This window comes from Wolffia australiana, chromosome 10 (assembly GCF_029677425.1).
Source record: "Wolffia australiana isolate 7733 chromosome 10, ASM2967742v1".
Classification (NCBI taxonomy): Eukaryota; Viridiplantae; Streptophyta; class Magnoliopsida; order Alismatales; family Araceae; genus Wolffia; species Wolffia australiana.
In genome coordinates, this window is record NC_135844.1 from 14770001 (window position 1) to 14792179 (window position 22179).

Below are 22179 nucleotides of genomic sequence, written 5' to 3' on the forward strand. Positions count from 1 at the left end.
AAATCCATCCTATTATTTTTGTTAAATCGATTGAAGATATTCTGATTATAGAATTCTGCAGCAACGTTTTATTTTTATGATCCAATCTGGAGGAATCAATAGAAGTGGAAAATTCTCCTCGTACACCAGTTCTTATTATGCTTTAGACCATAATTTAATAGGGCAAAAGTTCTAACTTCATGTGATTTTTTTTCAATAAAAGAAAATGAATCAATCTGTAGGCAAATACAATATTTATGTGAAGATACTTCGCCTTATATCTTGTATTTTTAACAGAAAGACATTTCCCTTTGTGCCTCTGGTTAGATGTATGTTAGAACTATTTCAGATTCAAATTCCTATTGTTTATGCAGATTTCCTAAAAAATATGGATTAGATCTTATTCGTGGGAAATATTCAAGAAATTCTGAAATCAAGATATGACTTTGTAACTGGCGATCGTAGGAAACAAAATATATTATCAACTGATGATGTCTCATTTAGTTTGTACCGTATGATATAGATTTTTCTGTTGACATAACTTCAACTCTTATAGAGCAAATTTGAATATCTTACTCCATTGTGTTGTCTACCAAGGATTCCAATGGTTTCTCCTCTTCCATGGTCTTGTACATTTTTTACTCCACTTATCTCATCCTCAAATATTTGATATTTGCTATAAACTAGCAGATAAAGAAATATTGAAATACTTGTAATTGTCTAGAGATACTCTTTCATGACTAAATTGGGTAATATAGATTCACCGTTTTATATGGGCAAACTATCTAATCTCTCAAATTATATGCTTTTATGAAAATATATCTCAGTTTTTTTTGTTGCAAAAAAATTCATTATCTCCATCAAATTATATTTTTATCATCTATCTAATTCCAAACATCACTCTCTCCCATTAATTCAATTGCAATTCATATAATATAAGTTCTAATTAAAGTATCTCAATTTGTAAGACATCAAATCGAATCTCCACATTTTGTATATGTACTTGAATTACGCATATCATTTATCAGATCTGCTGGGTTATCCAAAATAATTCTCGCAACGGAAATGATACTAATTGAATTAGATGAAACTATAAAATAAAGGATGATCATACGAAGTAGTATGGAGCAGATTCGACCATCTCTTGGTTCCTTCGAAAAATACCTTTCAGTCGCTTAAAAGAATGACGTGTTGCCTTATTGGAAATTTTCCTCAAAGTCCTAATAACTTAACTATATCCACTAGTATCTATCATCTAATGTGTGTAACCCTCTAGGCCCATGTATAGGTGTAACTAATGACTTTAATAGCCCAAAAATATTTATTTATCAACATTATAAATAAAGTATATCAGTATATATATTCATTAATCAATGATTAAGTCATCCAATGGATAGTTTCAGTAGTTCCAATAGTTTTCCCACAAGATGGCTAGCTACAGCTAGTGCTCTAGAAAAAGTGGTGTATCAATTTTCTTGTGCAATATTTACCATTGCTAGTTATGGTATAGATATAAACCCTGATCCTTCATCCCATTTAGTACTACTGTATAATGGATATCATTGGAGAATCTCTTCTCCAATATTTCTACTACCCTGGCAAAGAATTATAATGCATCGTATTCCTAGAGCCAATTGATTTGTATTTCTAATTATCAATCAAGTTGATTCATATCACAGCATTGCAAGTTGTTTTTAGACCTAGGTCCAATGATGCAATTTTGACCATCCTATCATCTTTGTGCAATTCTTATTATATCTGAGGTCATATTAATTTGGATCATGTGATTAGGGACTTTCTAGTCGTAATCAAAAAATAACTTTTCATCCATAAGATGTATTTGGCATCTCGGGTCAAATAACAACTTACACAACTGTAATATGAATCAACCATATTGATAGTTATAAATTCAAGGATTCATATGTATTAATTCATTAAACCCTTTCCCTAAAGAGTACCCACCATCTCTTAGTGCCACTACCATAACAAACATGCAATCAATGATACTTATCATATAAATACAATTAGATAGTGATAATATTTATGGATATTTAAATTTCTATCTTGAGTATCCTTTGAATAGGAATATTCAGAATACAAGTATAAAGACTATTAATTATTATATTATAAATCACTTAAGACATTTCATATATTCAAGGGCTTAATTATAAACATGACAGAAGAATAATAATGATTAAATATTTATTTCAATGATTAAATATTTATTTCAATGATTAAATATTTATTTCAATGAACATGATATAGAAGTGTGACTGGTTTGAAGGGCACATAATATCTATCAGGTTTAATAAAAAATAAAGCTATTTTATTTTCTCATATATTTGAACCTGAATTATAATATTCGATAAACTCAAGTAATCCACTACCTCTTAGAACACACTCCCTTATATTCTATAACTCAGATACCTCTTAGAACACACTCCCTTATATCTCAGTCCCTTATAGTTTATTTATTTCTATTGTGCTTTCTATCTCACTTCATATATTTAGTCATAATATTATACTTCATCAGTCCTCTTCAAAACAAATGGTCATTAAGGTCTATGTTTCATACATACTTCTCACTCACATGAGCTGTGACCATTTTCCCACTTTTTCCCTCCCTATCTTCCAACCTTTATACACCATTGTGCCAAATTCCTCGGAACAGTCTGCCCCATTATATAATTTAAAGATTATATATTGTTATACATTTTAATATATATTTATCTAATATTAACTATCATCTTAATATTAGATAAGCATATAATTCTTTATGTAAAGATATCTAAACCCTGAGATATATTTATCTAATACTCAAAACCAAAATATTCATCAATCGATGATCCGAGATGAGATTCATGCATCAGGATAAATATGAAACCTACTGAACCTGTAAAATAAAACTGAAATTCATTAATTATTGAATTACCTCATTTAGACTCAAATCAGTTTTTTGAATGAGACATCAGAAGCATCACATCTCTAACCTCTAAAGAAATCCGTGCGGCCCTCAAAAGCATCAGATATAATCATCTTCATCTTGATTAATAACACTAGATATAGGATGAGATATTTTCACCATTCCACAATAGAAGAGAGTGAAAAGAAGGGGAAACCTAAGGAGAGACTGATAACATGCATTTTAGTAGGTTAATATGATTGTATTTACTTATTTATTTGCATTAAATTAATTATATATGTGTGTTGTCAAGCCCAAAATTACTAAATTTTTTTAGAACAACAGTTTGAATTTTATTGAATTTCAAGCATTTTCCTGACGTCAAATCCAAAGAAAATAATTTTTGAATCGGAATATAATTTTTCCTGATTTTTTGGCATTATATTCGAGAGATATCATTTTGAAATTTAAAATATGTAATATTCTTTATGAATTAATATCTATTTTATGAAATTATTTGATGGCTCTTTGACTCTTCTGAAATGGGAGGAGAGAGAGAATTGGAGGGATGAGAATGATCCACATTCAAATTGATGTCTGACAAATCCAAAAGGCATTTCAGGTTGAAAGTTTGAGCGGAGCTTTCTTTTTCCTTCCAATTTATGTTCTTACTGTTGGATCTATAAATAGAGCCTCAGTGTTTTTGTAAAATTTATCTTTGAACTCACTTCCTTCTAGAGAGGCTGATTGAAATAAAGTGAGGGTTTTGAAGGTCCACCAAGGTGTTTTGACTAACTAGGAAGATCAATAGATAGAATTGATAGATAGATCAATAGATCAATATATTTGACTAACTTTTGGCCCGCCAAGGCAAGAACGAAAGGTATCTAGATAGATTTGATTTTCTTGGGCCATTATCGTCGCAAAGGCCCTTTTCGTTTTGTCTTTCTCCCATCGAACCCTCTTCCTTTTCTTTTTTTTATTTTGTTTTAAAACATTTGTATTAGTGGTCTTAAGAGGGGGCCCCTTTCCTAATGGGTTTCCCCCTCTTTTGGTCCCTCCTTAGGGCCCAACACCCTCCCTACATAAGGGAAGGATAGGGCGCCCTAGAGAGTTAGAAAGACACTGAATTTTTGGAAATAAAGGTGTCCCGTTCCGTCCTCTTGTCAGAGGAAGAATAAAAAAAGAGGAAAAAAAAGAGAGTGAGAGAGAGAAGGGCGGAACGGGAACGGGGCCGACAGCCATCGCCCGTCCCCCGTTCCGCCGAGTCCCGTTCCGTCGGGACTCCGCCAACGAGCCCGTGCCTACGGCGACGCCGTCAGCCCCGCACCGCCGCCGCTCGAGATCCGGCCGCCGGCCGCTGGTGGAGACCTTGGGGCCGCCGCAGCCGCCGGATCCCGTCGCCGGAGCCCCAGGGCGGCCACCCCTCCGCCGCCCGAGCCGCGGCCGCCGCCGATCGCAGCCGCAACCCGCAGCCGTAGCCGATTGCAGCCGCAGCCCGCGGCCACAGCTAATCGCGGTCGCAGCCGCAACCCGCGGTCGCGGCCGCAAGCCACGGCCGTCGTCGGCCGCGATCATAGTTACAGCTGCAAGTTGCGGCCGCGGCAGCCGAGGGATCAGCCGCAGCCGTTCGCAGTCGCAGATGCAACCCGCCGCCGCGCCAGCGGCAGCCGAGGGCGCAACTGCAGCCGCTCTCGGCCGTCCGCGGCCGCCATCGGCCGATCTACGCCACCGTCGGATTCCCACCGCCGCTGGACCTCCGCAGGCCCATACGCCGTGCCCTGCGCCTTAACCGTAGACCGCCGCCGCGCCGCCGTCACCTGCTCCGGCGTCGCCCGCGCCAACGCTCGAGCCGTCGCATCGGGCCACAGTCGTTGCCGCCGCGTCGGTCCACGCCGCGTCGCCTCACTCCTCCTTCCGACTCCGCTCCAGCGTCACCGCTCTTGAGCCGCACCACGCCGCCAATCGAGCGACGCTGTCCCGCCACCGGCCCCGTCCGTCGGCACTCTGCATCGACAGGTATATGAATCCAGGACGACGTCACCAAGAGGTACCTCGCTCCTCTAGCCACGCGTTAATTATCTTTGTCGTATGCCCTTTGATTGCACTCCATCGTGCTCGGGATAGAGTAGGTGAGAGTATACACAGACACGAGAGCGTCCATCGAGCGTCTATCCTAGGTATGGGCTGAGCCCAACCGTTACATGAGTGCACCAACGGATTTAATCCGCTCGGCGCCGTATGCTCCTTCGTTGCTTCGACGAGGGTCAGGAGGTCACCGTCACTGTCATTCGTCGCCTGGCCCCGAGCACGGAGCCTAGAGAACCCTACGAGTCGGGGCCTGCAACTACAGTCACCTAGGGTTTTCATCGCATCACATAGTCGCATCTCGGTAGGTCCACACCGATGAACGACGTCTTCGACGACGTCCGTGTATTATCTCCCTCGGTATCCGAACATCGTCCTCAAATACCCCCCTCGGGGCGACGACTCTGCCTTCGTCCTGCATCAGGGTCCTTGGCAATTTGGACTTCCCCTCCCACATTTCCCCTTTGTCCTTTTCTTTTATGTTTTAAATTCCCCCCTTCTATGTGTAATGGGGGCCCATTCTATAAGGGCCCCTAATGGACCCTATTTCCTTTTTTGTTGACCCACTAAGGGGGGCCCATTGACCTCTTCCCCCTTTATATAAAGGGGGAAGAGGGGGGCGCCCTAGACCCTTAGACGAGGAATTAAGAATAAAGTTTGTGTCATTGTTCTTGGTCTCACCCCCCTCCATCGAGAGAAATCAACAAAGGGGGGAGGAGAGGAGCCCGCTGAAGCTGGCAGGAAGGAGAGAACCCACCGGAAGGAGGTAGGGAAAGGGTCTGTCCATCTTCCCCCTCGCCCACTCCCCTCCTATTCTCCCTACCCAGCCCCTCTATTGTGGAGAGTCCCCCACGACCCAGAATCTCGCCGCCTGTCAACGATCGTCACATCGCAACCTCCTCCTTACCACGACGCACGTAAGTCGCGACCTAGATGTTGCCTGGGTGAACTGGGATTGTCAATTGGAGATTTCCCACTGAATTTGGGGGTCCTAGATTCACGACCGTCGCCGCCGTTCGCCTGCACCTGCTGGTCAACGAACCCACCACCGCAGCCTCCTCCATGCCGCGACACACGGAATTCGCGACCAGGGGTGTTGCACGGGCAAATTGGGGCTTTCAAATGGGACTTCTCCCTTGGTCTGAGGGCCTACGAGAGTGACTGCTCTGTCGATTGGATACTTCCCAGGATCTCGATCTACCCAGATCCGCACCCGCTTTGGAATTCCTGCCGATCGATCTGGTCATGAAGCCAATCGACTAGACACCGTCAGTCTTGAAATTCACTTGCCCAGGGAAAAATCTGCCATGAAATCTATTGATTGGATCATTCAGATGTGATTCTCTAACGTTGGTTGTGATCGAGAACTTCCCCTGGTCGAGAAATCCATCAGCTGGTCACCGTTGGTTGATTGTGCAGTTCTCTTGACGAGGGGATCCACCGTAGCCATGAAAACATTCGACCGGAAACCCCTTGGTCGAGACTCCACTTGATTGGATCGAACTTGGATGGGAACATCTTAATCGAGGGCTTCCCACCTGACCATGCCTCGGTGCCAAGGTGACGCTCCTGCTCCTGCCAACTGCCGGCTCTTGTCGGCTTGGCCCGCCTCTGGCTACCAGACAATGCTGGGATTCTCCGCCCTACACGTGAATGGTCATCGCTGCTCACACCTGCTACATGACTCGCCCGAGCTGACTATCGCACGTTAGCTCCGACGGGTCCAGCGGAGTCGCTCGAGCCGCATCATCTTCGGGTCATTCCTACGTCTCCTCTCCTCCACTCTTTACCAACGCTCCGGCATCAACATCGCTCGTTGAGCCATCGTTTGCTCTCCGTCGCCTCTCCGCCACACCCGCTTCGACCGCTCCCACCTGTCGATGAATTCTGCACCACGAGCCACGTGCCGGCGAGGTACACCATCCTCTCCCGTTGGTCGTTTACTTATCTCTTGCTGTATAATTTTGATTTGACTCCACCGCGCTCGGGCTAGGTAGGTGAGAGAGGAAAAATTGAGAGCCCTACAGATTGAATCCGTTCGGCTGTAGATGCCTTCGTCGCTCTAACAAGGTTCGAGAGGCCACCATCGTCGTCACCCGGCGACCCCGTCCAAGCCTGGAGCTTGGCGCCTCCCTGGAGTCAGAGCCTGCACGTAGGACATGTAGGACGCATCTTCATCACATCATAGCTACATCAACCCATTAGGTTTTCATCCATCGGATGACGACACCGTCGACGTTCGATAACATTACCCTTTATCGGTACCGAGCCATCATACTCAGTGCCAACCGAACGACGTCCTTGACAACGTACGACATCAGGTGCGGTGCGAATTTTGCACACCGCATCGCACAAAATATTCGCACACCACACCGCACAGACCTCAGTGCAGTGCGAATTGGTGCAAATGTGAAAATTTTATGAAGGATTCCCCCCCTCGTGCCTTCTCTCTTGCTCTTGGAGTCTCGGTCGCTGAGATGCTAACTCACTGTCCTCGGCTCCTTGCTTTCCTTCTCGTCTTCCTCTCTCTCTCTCGTTGTATCGGTCATCTTCTATCCCCTCTTCCTGTCTCTCTCACTCTCCGTCTTTCCCTCCCCTATTCCCCTCTTTCTCTGTCGTTTTTGTCTACTATCCTTTGAAGAAGACGCTGCCAAGTCCGAAGGCGAAGGTAATTAGCGATCTACATTGTTTATTATGAGCTTCTTAGCTGATATTTGTAGGGCGGATCTATAAGTGGGTTCATACTTTAATCCTATTGATAATATTCAATCAATCATGATTCGCACGATCCTGGAATACCAGTTTGCGGTTGATTATTATAGGGCTGTTCTCTTTCTCTCAATCCAACAATCCAATCAGTTTATTTAATTTAGATGGAATTTGTCTCTCTCTCATCATAGATTGATAAATGTGAAATCTTCATCAGCATAGATTGTTCAATCAATTGTTACATCAGCGAATACATTTCAGGACAGAAGGAGAAAGAGCAAATCTAAGAGACAGAGAAAGAGATTCCCTGATTTATTGAACCCTTTTACCATCATCCAGAAATCCAGTTTGAACAAATTCTTCTTCTTCTTCTTCTTCTTCTTCTTCTTCTTCTTCTTCTTCTTCTTCTTCTTCTTCTTCTTCTTCTTCTTCTTCTTCTTCTTCTTCTTCTTCTTCTTCTTCTTCTTCTTCTTCTTCTTCTTCTTCTTCTTCACCACACATCGCAGGGTGCCTTTCGTGCGAGCGAAAATTCGCACGGATGGTGCGAATTTTCACGCCGCATGAACTTCCCTAGTTAGATGTCCATACCGAGTTTCTTCAGAAAGAAATATTTAGGATTCATGCTTAAATATTACTGGTCATTGTCTTGTGGTCTCGTTGTAATTCACCTATTCATTTCCAATATTCATGATTTTCATTAAATGACAAATATTTATTTTGACAAACTTAAACATACTATGGAAGTGTGATTGGCTTGAAGCCACATAATATACATTAATGTTGGCCTACAACATTTCATATACATACTATGACAACAAAATAATGATTACATTAAGCTTAAAATTAGAATTAAGCTTAAAAATAATTCAATATGCCTTTTATGAAGCTTAAAATTAGAAAATATATTTTAAGTGATACTTTGATTTTTTAGATTTTGGATTTGTTGGATTTTTTACATCATAGTCATTAACAATCAATATTTAAGTCTGATAATCGGCATTAAAATTAGAATTTTAGAATTTCCTGACCATAAATTTGAGTAGAAACTAAAACTTTCAAGTGAAAATATATTCTTTTGAAAGATTAAAGAGATTTAATTTATATCTCTGGATTTATTCATATGTTTCAACTTACTACAATCCCATGCATTTTAATTGTGGCCAATCATTTTCCGCACACAATGATGGATGTAGCCAATGACTGGCAAGAAGACATTTATAAACAATTATCATTATGGCACCATAAAATGTAATGCCATAATGAAAAATCATTTTCTTAAAAAAAAATCTTTTGTCTACACATCATGTCGTGGACTGAGAGAATGTGTATATTTAAATGGAAACCAGTGCACTTTCCGAATTTAAAAAAGGAGATCTGGAAAAATAGAAAAAATGAATAAAGACAATGTTGCCAACTTTTTAGAAAAATCAAGGAAAGACATCATTCAAGGATTTAATCTTATGATTGAAAACATATCATTTAGTTTTTCAAATGTGTCACCGATAAATAAAAATGTCTACGAATGGCTACATTTTATTCTTGTAAAGAGAATGACAAATTACAATGCCAAAATTTTGGAATAAGCATTGAAACATGTCGTTAAAGAATTTAATATTATGATTGGAACATAAATCAACATGGAATATTTAGATTTCCTGAATATTTCATGCCACACTGGAGATTTAACACAAAGGAGCGAGAAAAACCCAAGCAGAGAGAATGATTCATATTCAAATCAAGATATTTGACAATCCAGAAATATTTTTGGGCATCAATTTTGAGGGTGTCTTCTTCGTACTCTTATCTATCCATTCATATGGCTGTATCTAAAATAACCCCTTCATTCGTCTAAAATTTATTCTGAGATTTCTCCTACTTGAATTGGCTGAGAGAAAGAAAGTAATTCAAGGATCCAACAAATCTTATTCGTATTCTTTATCAAGTGAAGAGAGAAAACAACATTGAAGTGTAGAGGCTTACCCACTGTCACAAAACATCTTAACCCTCACAGAATACGAGGGCCTACATTGAGTTTTTCTTATGCCTACTTTGTCTCCTTCCTCTCGACATCTGCATCTATTCACAACCATCCATTCCCATCTATCCATCTAAATACCTCCACATCATCCATCATATCCATACAAATCATTCATATCTATCTAACGCATCATCATCATTCATTGAATTTACTTTTTCCATTCATTTATATAAATTAAGCATTCCATATATATGTGTGTGTGTGTGTGTGTGTCTTTTATTATCATACTTCTCATCTCACCATATTATTAATTTATGAAATATATTTTTCTCATCCCTTAATCACGATATAAAGAGAAGTCTAAACCTTAATCTATGAAAAGGACCTTAGAGTTAAGGTTTATAATTTTAAACTTATTAATAGAATAACAATGACAAATTATTACCTTAAATTTGAGGTTTGACCTTTGACTTATTTTATGTTAATTTAACATATATTATAGTATATCTTTATCTCATAGTTCTTGTTACCTATTCTGAAAAATATCATATATACATATCATCTAATTCATTATCTACTTATTATATAATATATGTTTCATTTGAAGATTTTCCTTCATAAAAATTATCATTATACATTAAATGCCATAAAATAACTTTCTTAGTCATATTATTTATTGATAGATTATTTTATTCTAAATTTTTATGTGTATTTTTTGAATTAAACTTGTATTGCCTGGATAATAAGTAAAGTCTGGCTGACATTAGTTTTCATAATAAGTTTTCATCGAATTAGATTGGATTCCAATTTTTTATTTAGTTTCTTGAATTAAATTATGATTCTAATATATTCATAAGTTAAAATTGTACTTTAATATATTGGCGTGCTTAAGTAAAATTAGGTGGATAGTACATCCCTAGTGGTTTGATTTGAATATCAATTCCCAAATTATTATATTCCTTTGAAGTGAATCAATCCATCACAAATACTTATCACAATTGTATAAGTTTTGAGTGTCAAGTTAACCAGTTCTACTTAGGTACAATGATAAGTACTCGAGTTTTATTATATCCGTTGCAGATGTAGAACAGATATATGACCCATTCACTTCATCATCTTCATCTTCCTCATCATTGTCATCAATATTTTATGAAGGCGTGAGATTAGATGCAATATATATACTACATTAAACAAAAAACCTAGGAAGGGAACACTAGAATGGTTTATCGGTATCATTCTAATCATTTGCAGTATTATAATATCATTAAAGACAACACACTTTTAATTATTGCTTTAACTGGATTCCCATGACTAATTTCTGAAGAACCATAGAAATTATCCATGATTTATCCTTCAAGTAAGAAAGCAATAGCCAAACACCCCATTTTTACTGTCATATTGAGATTGTTCCCATTTATCCGAAAGGATAGAACCAGGTAGTGATTTCAGAAATTGACCCAATAATTTCATGAATTGAATTAGAGGGATTAAACATTTCTGAAGTAACATTAAGTGATAAATATGAATCTTTATGGAAAAAATTCATAGTTCTTATAGGGATCAAGTGAAAATTTGTTTGATGAAGGGAAGTTTCATATACAAAATATTAATAGTACATAAGGAAAGACTCACACTATGGGGTGTTGATCTGTGAGCTGGTCCAGATATTTTTTGAGAGAAAATTCAATATTGGTATTTTTATGTCACTAAAAGAGGGACATTCATGAGTAAATATTTGTCTGAAAAAAGAAATGATCTGTTATGTTGTCTAGAAAAGTGAGCATCATATGACCCTATCATAATATAGGCCTTCATCACACAGCAGGAGAGGTGGATTTATTGATACAAATAATTCAGATCCAGGTGTGAACTTTGTCATATTTAGAAAGCTCATGCAATCTTATGTATTACATTATGGAATGTTATGGACATTTAATCCCTAAACTGATCCAGACACAAATCCATTCAACACCTATTTGGTTACTACAGTTATAGGAAAAAAATATAGAAAGGTATATCCCATTCATGACCAATGTGAAATGCTAGAGAGGAAGACGTTAATTAATATTTTTCCCCTAAAAGTGCCAAATATATAAAATATTATTTTTATATATTTACTCTATATGGTACATGAATGAACAAGAAAGTTTCAACGTCCTGCCTTCCATGGTCAAATAAAAAAGAATATGGAAACTTTCTATGCTTAACACTCCAACTTTAGCTACATCCATGGTGTATGAATTTCATTGAATGCAGAAAGACTTAAAATAGGAATTGCGTACCATTGTAAGAAGAGGAGCTTATGGGAACATCTCTACTGATGAATCATTTTAATAGTACGCCTGCTGACAAGCCTCAAGGCACAACCATGGAAGTAATTAAAAACAAGTTATGTAGTTCGACCATAGGCTTAATCCCTGTCATTTTTTCTTCTCCATAGAAGGTTATATTATTTTTTACTTAAAACATTATACAGCGGTATAAGTGTTTGAATGCCTACCAAAAAGGCATGACTTTAGGAGCAGAATTGAGGCCCGTACAAGTCAAGGAACTTAGCTACATTGAAACATTAATAAGTTTCATATCCAGAATCAGCTGCACCACACCATTAATTACAATTGTAAAATGGTTCATCAGCAGAGATTTTTGTCATCACACCATGCACCACACCTCAACAACCCATGATATGGTGACCCAACTAATAGATCAATTGGAAAGGGTCAACTAGACTAAACGAGCTAGGGATGCAAAACCTTTAGATGAACCATGAATGGGGAGAGTTGAGAAATCTTGCTTGATTGATTTTGATAATATATATTAAAATAGGAAATTTAACATGATCAAGCATTGTACCCTTATTCCATATTAATTTTTTTGTGAATGGAAGAAATACGGGATACTAATATAAGCAATATCATAATAGTTGATAACATCAAAGATATACATTCCATTTTTGGTCTGAGTGGAAAGTTAACAACAGTTACAAATCCCAGTTAAATTAGGAGGATTCTATTGATGATGATAAATAATACAAAGATTATCAATGATATTAGAATGATGAAAACTTATATGAGAACTAATCACATGAAGAAGGTTAGGCTAGGACTGAACCAGAACTAACATAGGATGTTTATTACGTAGATTCTTCTGCCCAATGGCATTGCCTCCACAAATTGGAAGGGCGCATGGAGGAGAAAATCAACCTTCCAATCATTCCTAATAAAATAACTTTCTGCCATTTATTTATTTCAATATTATTTTATTTTATTTCAAATCCCATGTTATCTCTTTTACTATTTTATATGTTGGATGAGTTAGCTTGACACTTTAATTTTGCTATATTCTTCATACATTTTAGATAAAATACATTTAAAAGTCCTTCAAATATTCACATGAGAGTGTTCTTTATTTTTATCTTATTTCTTCATTTTGTTGTTATTTTTAATATATATATAAGGTTAAATTTAATCAGAATATTCAAAATCCTTCCAAACCAGTAAAAAATTTGTTTATAACGCAAGTGACTAAAAAATGTTTTACATCAGCACAGAATTCTGTATTTATATTTATAAAAATATATTAAAATCCCTTAAAAATTTATAAATTAACTAAATAAAACTTATCTGTAATTTAAATCAAAAATATTCTTAAGTCCTCAGGATAAAATCACGATGCTCCTTATTATCCAGAAAACATATATCTTGTATTTAATTTTCTCTGTGAGAAAGCATTAAAGTAATATCTATATATTGACCAAATTATATTGCTAAGTTTTAATCATATACTTTCACTGGTCAAAAGTGACAAGTTCCAGATTAAATCAATAAAAGATGAAAGATGGATATTTTGGGCACTCATTTATTTCATTTTAATTAATTATGTATGAGTACTATTGATGATCTGAACTACGAGAGGGGTATTTCTTTTTTAGGATCAAAGAAGAGTTCAAGTTTGGGGGGGTTAAGATAAATATGTATTCATGTTTCATATCCTCTTACAGTAACTTATTATGAACTGAAATCCATCAGATAAAGCCAAATTCCTAAGATAAAAAGCATAGCCCAAACGTCCAAATTCCATTAAGATAAATCCTAAAATTTTCTGGGTTTTCTCCAATCTCCATATACATAACTATAAATACCATATTTTACCAAATCATTTCACTGTCCTAAAATATCATTCATTCTTATTTACCTTCAATACTTGTGGATATTACTATAGATACCCCATTATCTACTTAACATAATCATAAAGTTTTCATAATATTTATTTTTATCAAATATTTCATAGGTTTACACTATCTCTAATATATTTAATCATCGCATGTTGTTTATGACAAGAAGGTGGGCCACTAAATCTTTCATTAGAAGTTGAATTTGATATGCTTATTTTCTTGAAACCTTAATTCTTAGATGTATATTTACATTGTACGTAGGACATAGTTTATTGAGTTTCATATGTGAGTAGTACAAATTTATATTTATAACCTAATTTTAGAAGTGATTACTTAAATATCAGTAATATTTTGAATCATTATCCCATATAAATAAACTTTGGGGTAGCTATCTACTAACATATAATTCGTTATATTTATTAATTTTAAATCATTCTGAGATTCTATGTTATTACACATGAAATTAGGGTTTACTTCTCAATGCTTCATATGATATTAAAAGTAAAAATTTTGTTTATATACCTTTTGAAATTCAGTACCTTATAACTATATTTATTTTGATTTAAAATAAATCAAAATAAATATAGTTATTTTGATTTGTACTTTTAATATATTTATAAGGTACTGAATTTCAAAAGGTATATAAACAAAATTTTTACTTTTAATATCATATGAAGCATTGAGAAGTAAACCCTAATTTCATGTGTAATAACATAGAATCTCAGAATGATTTAAAATTAATAAATATAACGAATTTATTAATTTTAAATTCGTTATATTTAAAATTAATTTAAATATAATTTTAAAAGTAAAAATTATTTTTAAAATTTTTACTTTTAAAATTCGTTATATTTATTAAAAGTAAAAGTTATCCTTGTTTTCATTTTTTCAAAAAAATAGAATACATTTAAATGGGTTTTGGACGTTTAGATTATACATTCAGTTTTATTTTCTTAGAAAAATTCAGATATAATTATATAACAATAGGGCCATTGAGGGGCAGCCCAAGCTAAATTATGAGTACCGACTGGGCTTGGCAGAAAACTCTTGCAGATAGACTTAAGGCCCACAATGCAGACTTTGTGTGGGCCTCAGAATTTCAGTTAGACCTAAGGCCCACAGCTGAGAGAGGGATACAGTACAGTGATCGGCACCATTTATATATGGAAAAGTTATGGAGTTCTTTGATATGGGATTTAACACTCAGCACATATTACAAGTAAATATGGTAACCACCTTCTATTTTCTAGTCATTAATAAATATATTAAAATTATTTTCTAGTCATTAATAAATATACTAAAACTTTCAGGATTAATATTTAATGATGATCAATGATACATAAACATGAAGACATTTATTAAATCCATTTTAAAGAATGTATATATTCATAATAAAATTGGGTAATTACACCTTTAAAAATAACATTTAAATAAATATCTAAATGCATTTATTTCTTTCATATATTAATGGGTTCGGCCATGAGATTTATTGAATCTATTGGTGGTGGCCCACACGACCATGGCCCATCATCGGGCGTGACACCGCCACTGCAATAGGAGATGAACCGTGTCATGACACATCACCATCATCAGCCTTGGATCCCGGATATGAGTGTCATTTATGATTAGATTTGATTTCTGAGATTTGTCTGAAGTTTCTAGTTATTTTATCTTTCCTCCAAGGTCTATAAATAGTCCAATGCTGTCATGGATCATTGGTATTTATGGAATTGAAGCTTTCTTTTCAAAGATTTCCATAAGCCACCTCTCTATTGTCGCTGCCGCTGCCGTTGAGAGGAAGAAGCCCGAGTCGTCCGCCATTTCACCGCACTGCCTGCACCAACGTGCACGCTCAACTGCCACCCACGAGGCTGCCACTCGCGCGGTCACCGCGCGCAGCCGCTGCCTGTTCGACCACCACGTGTAGCCGTCACCCGCACAGTCACTGCATGGAGCCGCCGCCTGCACGATATTCTGCACCTGGGTGCTTCAGACCCCCTAGCCTTGCATTTGTGCGCCCAGTTGGATCCGCGTCCAGAGTGTTGAAGTGCACGTCATCCGCTCTCGCCACCAAACACCTCCACAACTTCCTGAATCGCCCTATCGCGCTATGCTGGCGCTAAAGATCCACCCTTCCCTCTTTGGTGATCCACATTATTTTATCCTCTTTGGTGATCCAAATTATTTTCTATGTTTTTACACCACCGTCTAACTTAGTAGAATAGGTTTTGCTTCCTCTCGTAGTCGACCGTTCGGGATATTGGATTTGGAGCTTTGTTTTCGCCGCGATGGTTGTAAGACAGTCCTCATGCCCTCTATCGAGGAAAGGGGCTGCGCCATCATCAGTTTCTGTGGATTTAAATGTTCGAAATCGATCATGTTGATTTGTGGTCTGTTTTATCCATCCTTAGTTGACAGTCCATCCTACCCATGTCAGTCCTAGTCATATTGCATCAATTGGGTAGAATACACGACTAGATGTGGGATGTCTGTATGTCATCTATTGTCTCTGCCAACTGACTAGATGCCCTCTCCACCCAATAATTTTTGTCAACTAACAAGGTGTCCTATCGTCTAATGATAGTGTGGGATAACATTTGGCTGGTGAAGCCAAATAAATTAATACAATTCAAGTTTAATATTTTTGTTGCACTTGGTAGACAAATATAAAATAAGGTTAAATTTTGACTGTGTCCATAATGTTATAAATATTTTTTTCTTGTTTGAGATGTTGAATATTTACAAAGTCAATCAAATACTAATAGTAGACAATTAAAATACTGCCTAAATTATTTGAAGAATCAAAATCCAGCATTTTTTCTAAATTTTCCTTCTTCCCTTGGTCTTGTGTTTGCCTTCAAGATATTATGGAGGTACAATGGAGAATTCTTAGTAAATTCAATAAATGATAAAGATCACAATTTCAATAAAAATCTCGAGAGCATGGGATTTTTTTCATTGGAGGTGATCCTTTAGACACTCCAAAATATGAAAAATCAAAACACCTACTAAATATTATTCAAAAATATTTTTTTTCATTTTCAATGAAATCACTGGATCATGAAATGGGACCAGATATTTTGGAGACTGTTAGGAATTATTGTCTATAGACAGAGAGAGAGAGAGAGAGAATGGTGATATTCCAATACATAATTATCTAATTAATTATTAAATTATCTTAAAGCTTGTATATTTCTTTAAAGTGTGATAATCCATTCATAAAATTTGATAAAAATTACTTATTATTTTCATATTATTTTTTATTTTTATTTTTAGAAAGAGAGCATACCATCAATCACTCCTGAAATTTCTGAATATTGTGCTTATATATCTTCATACATAAATGGCTCAAAATAACTTTTTGGACTAGCCTTATTCATTAACTTCAAGCAGTTATATTTCTAATTAATGGTTTTATAATTTTATGTTCTTTTTTTGGGTAAATACATTTTATTAAAGGAGTTCAGGAAAATTATTTCTACCAATCTTTCTCGTCTCTTACTAACTCACATGTCTAATGGGGCCAGTCTGAAAATTTGATAGAATAAACATCATAGAGATTATAAGTATAATGATTAAGGGCATGCTGGGGAAGAAATCTCCATTTATTAAACATCTTCTCTCGCCCGCATCTTCTACTGAGAGGATCTGATATGTTGGCATATCTTGGTAAACTATGTATTTTTTGAGGTACAAAAGATCATTATTTTCAGGTACATTTATTATGTCTACCTAGGTATGCCAACCATGTCTCATAAATTTAAAATAAAAAATGAATGCAACATATAATTATAAAAAATTACCCTAAATCAATGTCATAACATGCATTCTAAAGACTCTGTACAACGAGCTCCATGAAAAATGTAAAATCCACCAATAAATGAAATTCAAGCTGTAAAAAATTATTACACTGACTTCTAACATCGTAAAATCATAAATTTAGTATAATAATTAATTATCAAACAGTCTTGAAATACATATATTTATCTTGATTCAATAAATGATTCATCTATATTTAGTTATTAAAATCCATAATACCTATCTTTAATGAAAAAACCATCATTAATCAAACTTACTCAATATTCACTTGAATTATCTGTTTCAGAATGGAGATATTGTTGCGATTAATTTTTCAAAAGTTTTGGTGTTAATTTAGACTGGTTTTTTCATAGTTAATATCTTTGATTTTTGGGGATTTTAATAAAATGAAATCAAAAGATGTTATGTGTGTTACTGTATTAATATGAGACTATGACTTTCTAGTTACTATGAAGGTAAAAACGAATTCAAAGGTCGACAATGAGCACACCTTGTAAAATATGCCACTGAACACAAAGGAAAAACTGTCCGATGCTTCTAGAAGCATATTGTAAAAGATGTGTGGTTTCTTTTGGCAGTGCCATTTTAAGTCTCCTTGGCCCACCTTATGTCTTCCACATGCTTGTGATCCAACAGGGAGTGTAAATACAAGTAAGGCTTATTTGAAATATATAATGCGCTTGAAAGACTAAAATATCTTTTGGATAAGATGAATTCTCTCTTGCTCTTTTGGATTGATTTTATAAGGGGGTATCTTCATCCAGTTATAGATATGGATGATATCTTCATCTAGACCAATGGTTGAATTCGGTATCAGTACTGAAATAAGTTAATGACTAAGAAATAAAAAATAGTACTTACAATAATTTGTGAAGGATACATTGGTATTTTGCGCATGAAAACTTCTTCTCATTTTCTATCTCTTGTCACTTTAGATTGAGAAACTAGCTTTGACTATCTAAAATGAAGCCTTCTCCCTTTAATCCCTCATTTTTATCTTTAATATGATCTATGTATATTGATCTCATTTTTTATTCACGAAGTAAATAGAGTTTTCTGGGAATTTCATGAAGGAAGAGCTGAAATTCAAGGAAGAGTAAAAATCTACTGAAAATTTTAGTCCCCTCTTGTTTTATCTTCTATACTCTTTAATTATATTCAATTCATTCACAATTATGCAAAATTCGTATTTGTAAAACAAATTCTCGAGTTCAGAGTCCTAACCTATTGATGAATATCCTCTTACACGTATCCTATTATTTGGGCTTTTTTCCTTGATGGGTTCTCATTATCTCCCTAACCTTAAAATTCCAAATCCTACATTCCATTATCCCAGTCATCCTCATAAAACTATAATTTATGCCCATTTAGTCTCAGCCCTCATGGAAAATACCCTAAATCTACCACTATATGTCTAAGTTACTGAAACCTTGTATTAAGATAGTTTTTATTTACTATACTTCAAACCTATCCCTGAATATTTCAATGCATAGTTTCTTTTTCTAATTTCATGTTTATTACATATGCTACTAACATTAAGTTAAAAACAACGACAAAATTATTTATAAGTCCTACACATGACTAAGCACTGATGATATGCAAGATTTGTTTCAACTTTTTTATTTTATAAATAATGTTGAAATTTTCTAAGTTTCAATTATTATTGGTTTATAAAATCTAATAATTTTCAACTCTTTCTCTTACATATCTAGCAAGTTTATTTTTTTATAAATCCATTTTCAACTCTTTCTCTTTTTCTTAGACGATTTGTACATTTTTTAATGAAAAAAGTATTAGTCAATTTCGTGCTGATTTTTGGAAGTTTATTTTTTTATTAATTTTTTAGGCCCATATATGGTATTCAATTTTTACTTTATGCATTAAATATCACTTAAATGCTACTATGAAATTTTTACCTTACTTTATGAAAATTTTAATGAAATATCTCATTTTCCTTATGTATAAATGTATGCATTAAATATCACTCAAATGCTACTGTGGCTTACTTGAAAATCATATACTCTGACTGTGGCTTATTTATCGAGCCATTGTCTCTCTATATTCTTACCAAAAATCCATTAGATATTGCTGATGCCCTTCTCCATTACAAGATCACTAAACATGTATTTATTGGACAATCAATAGGGCCTGTTGTTTTCAGGGAGAGTACTATTATGGTTATATTTGAATTACCTCCAAACTTTAAAAAACGAATGACCCAAAATTTTTACCATGTGTAGATTCTAATCTTTTCTAAGATTATTACCATTGGAGAGTCAAACCCAACAGTGGGAAAATTTTTCCCAATGATTCAAGCACTGGGTCGATCATGTTTCATTCTATTTTTTTGTAAAGATGGGAATTTATTAACCTTTTAAATATAGTTCAATATTTTACTAAATATACTAAACCCTTGCTCAAAACTTTTTAATAAAAATTGAACACTAAATGTGATTTTTTATAGGCATGATAGGGAATTGAATTATGGAACAACAAAATTCCAAAAATGGAGAGAGACAGAAGAAAATACAGGAAATTGATTTTTTTGGTTAATTTGAAATATATCTATGCACTTTCACCTTGATCTAGAATTCAATGCACTGCTCTTATCCTTCATATAGGGGCATGTGTTTTTATCATTGCATTGGCAGTTTGGAGTCCTTCAAGAAGGAAAATCAAGAGCATAATAAGAAACTTACATTTTGAATCCAAAATGATGTGTACTTTTGATTGAAGCAGCTGATGTGTCATCATCCAACTAGGGTTGTAATAATCATAAGTAGCATACTAATTTTAATAGTAACTTTACTATTAAAATTACAAATGCATTCAAAATGATCGTAAACGATTGTAGATGCATTGTTTAGTGCTTCAAAAGATTCATTCAATTTTTAAATGAATTTCTGATGTTTCTTAATTTTTGACATTTTAATAAATTTTATGACATTAGTTTCATAAAGAAAATACTTTATAAGTCAGAAAAAATATATTTGCATTTATTTAAATATAGGGGCTCATTGTAGTTTTAGAATGAAATTTGGATTTCCCACTTTTGGGATGTTTTTTTACTTATGTAAATATTTTAGGGGCTTACAAAAATTTTAGAATTATGTTCTGATTGCTCGTTTTTGGGTATTTGTATGGAATTTTATAACTTTAAACTCATAAAGAAGTTATGATCCATGTATTTTTTTTTCAAATGATTTAAGGAGTATTTTTTACTTTTCTGGTGTCACAAAAAATTCTTGCCAAGCTGGAAATCTGCCACACGGATCAAGGAGGAGAGAGAAAAAAATAAAATGGTTGGGAATGATTAATCTTCAAATTGCAAGAACAAATGATCAGGAAGCAGTTTTGGGTTATCCATGGTCTCCAAGCTGTAAATAGAACCAAAATTGTGAAATGTTACCCTTGGATTTTGTTCCTAATTACGATTAACAAAGTGATTTACTCATTCAAGACCTTATTGGGTCCGTTATTGCATTCCGAGAGTGAAGGAATGACATTATGCTCAAGACTTGTGAAGAGAAAGTAACACTCAGTTATTGGCATGTAACAATAAGGTTAGAATGATCTTATTCTATTTCAGACTCATGTATTCATTTTTTCCCGAGATCACCATCGTACATGCCACCATGAACTATTGTTTCCATTCAAGAGCTCTATGTATTTCCACGCCTTTTTTTGAAATATCAAAAAATGAGATGGATTAATTCCTTTTCTTAGGAACACATACAAGATTTGACACTGCAAAAAAGGATAATGGTAACACCATCATTCAAATAATCATTTCATTTAAAATTTAATGGTAACAGAAATAGATGTCTCACCGAGACAGAATTTGAAGTTGTTATCCTCTTGCCAGGCATGTCAAATTAGATTTCCGCGAAAAGATTGATTAATTCAAAAACATGAAGTTCCAACTCCATTGCATTGCAATGATCCATGTATTTTTTAAATATGATGGCCTTCTTGCTTCTCTTTGATCCATTCAGAAAAGCAGTACTGACATAATAGAAATGAATATAAAATCACAGTTTTTTTGTACAATTTTCCTGATTCCGATGTTACCGTTCCAGGGGCCATAGGTAATGGATCATATCATAGAGATATACCTTCAACACAACACAGGTCATCAAAAAGATCTCGGATGACTGACCAAAGCACAAAAGCCAACATTTATCAGAAAATAGATTCTTATTTGAAGAGTGTGTTTCTTGTTAGCGCATACCTACTCCATCTTCATCACCATTAGCAATAGTAAAATCCACATCACTTGGTGCACGCTACCGCTCTCTAACACATACCACAATCATCTCTAACCCAATGTGCCATGTTCACTCCACTAGTATGAACTGTCACTCGGTACCATTGAAGTCCTAGTAAGGTATTTAAGTAGAACTAATTACCTTTATCACTAGGAAATTATACAAAAGTTCACAAATTTTATTCGATTAAATCTGGATTAAAAAGGTTTAGTATAATTTTTTTACTATCGTGGAATTAATTTGAATTGATTCTCCCTAGCCT

The 22179-nt window shown here is 35.2% G+C and overlaps 1 protein-coding gene and 1 long non-coding RNA gene across 3 annotated transcripts in view; both read left to right on the plus strand.

Annotated features, from left to right (window-relative positions):
* The window catches only part of LOC144708507 (putative ADP-ribosylation factor GTPase-activating protein AGD8), a 5040-nt gene extending 4244 nt beyond the window's left edge, over window positions 1-796 (plus strand). The window contains exon 9 of the transcript XR_013582794.1: window positions 354-796. The gene's annotated coding sequence lies outside the window, so the exon portion shown is untranslated. The remainder of the gene's footprint in view (window positions 1-353) is intronic.
* Window positions 797-4003: 3207 nt separating this feature from the next.
* LOC144708608 (uncharacterized) lies at window positions 4004-8035 on the plus strand. 2 transcript variants are annotated; one of them, XR_013582819.1, is made up of 2 exons: window positions 4004-6883; window positions 7940-8035. It is a non-coding gene; the product is annotated as an uncharacterized LOC144708608 (long non-coding RNA). The 2 variants fall into 2 exon arrangements; XR_013582818.1 differs by having other exon boundaries at window positions 4004-4931.
* The last annotated feature ends 14144 nt before the right edge of the window (window positions 8036-22179 follow it).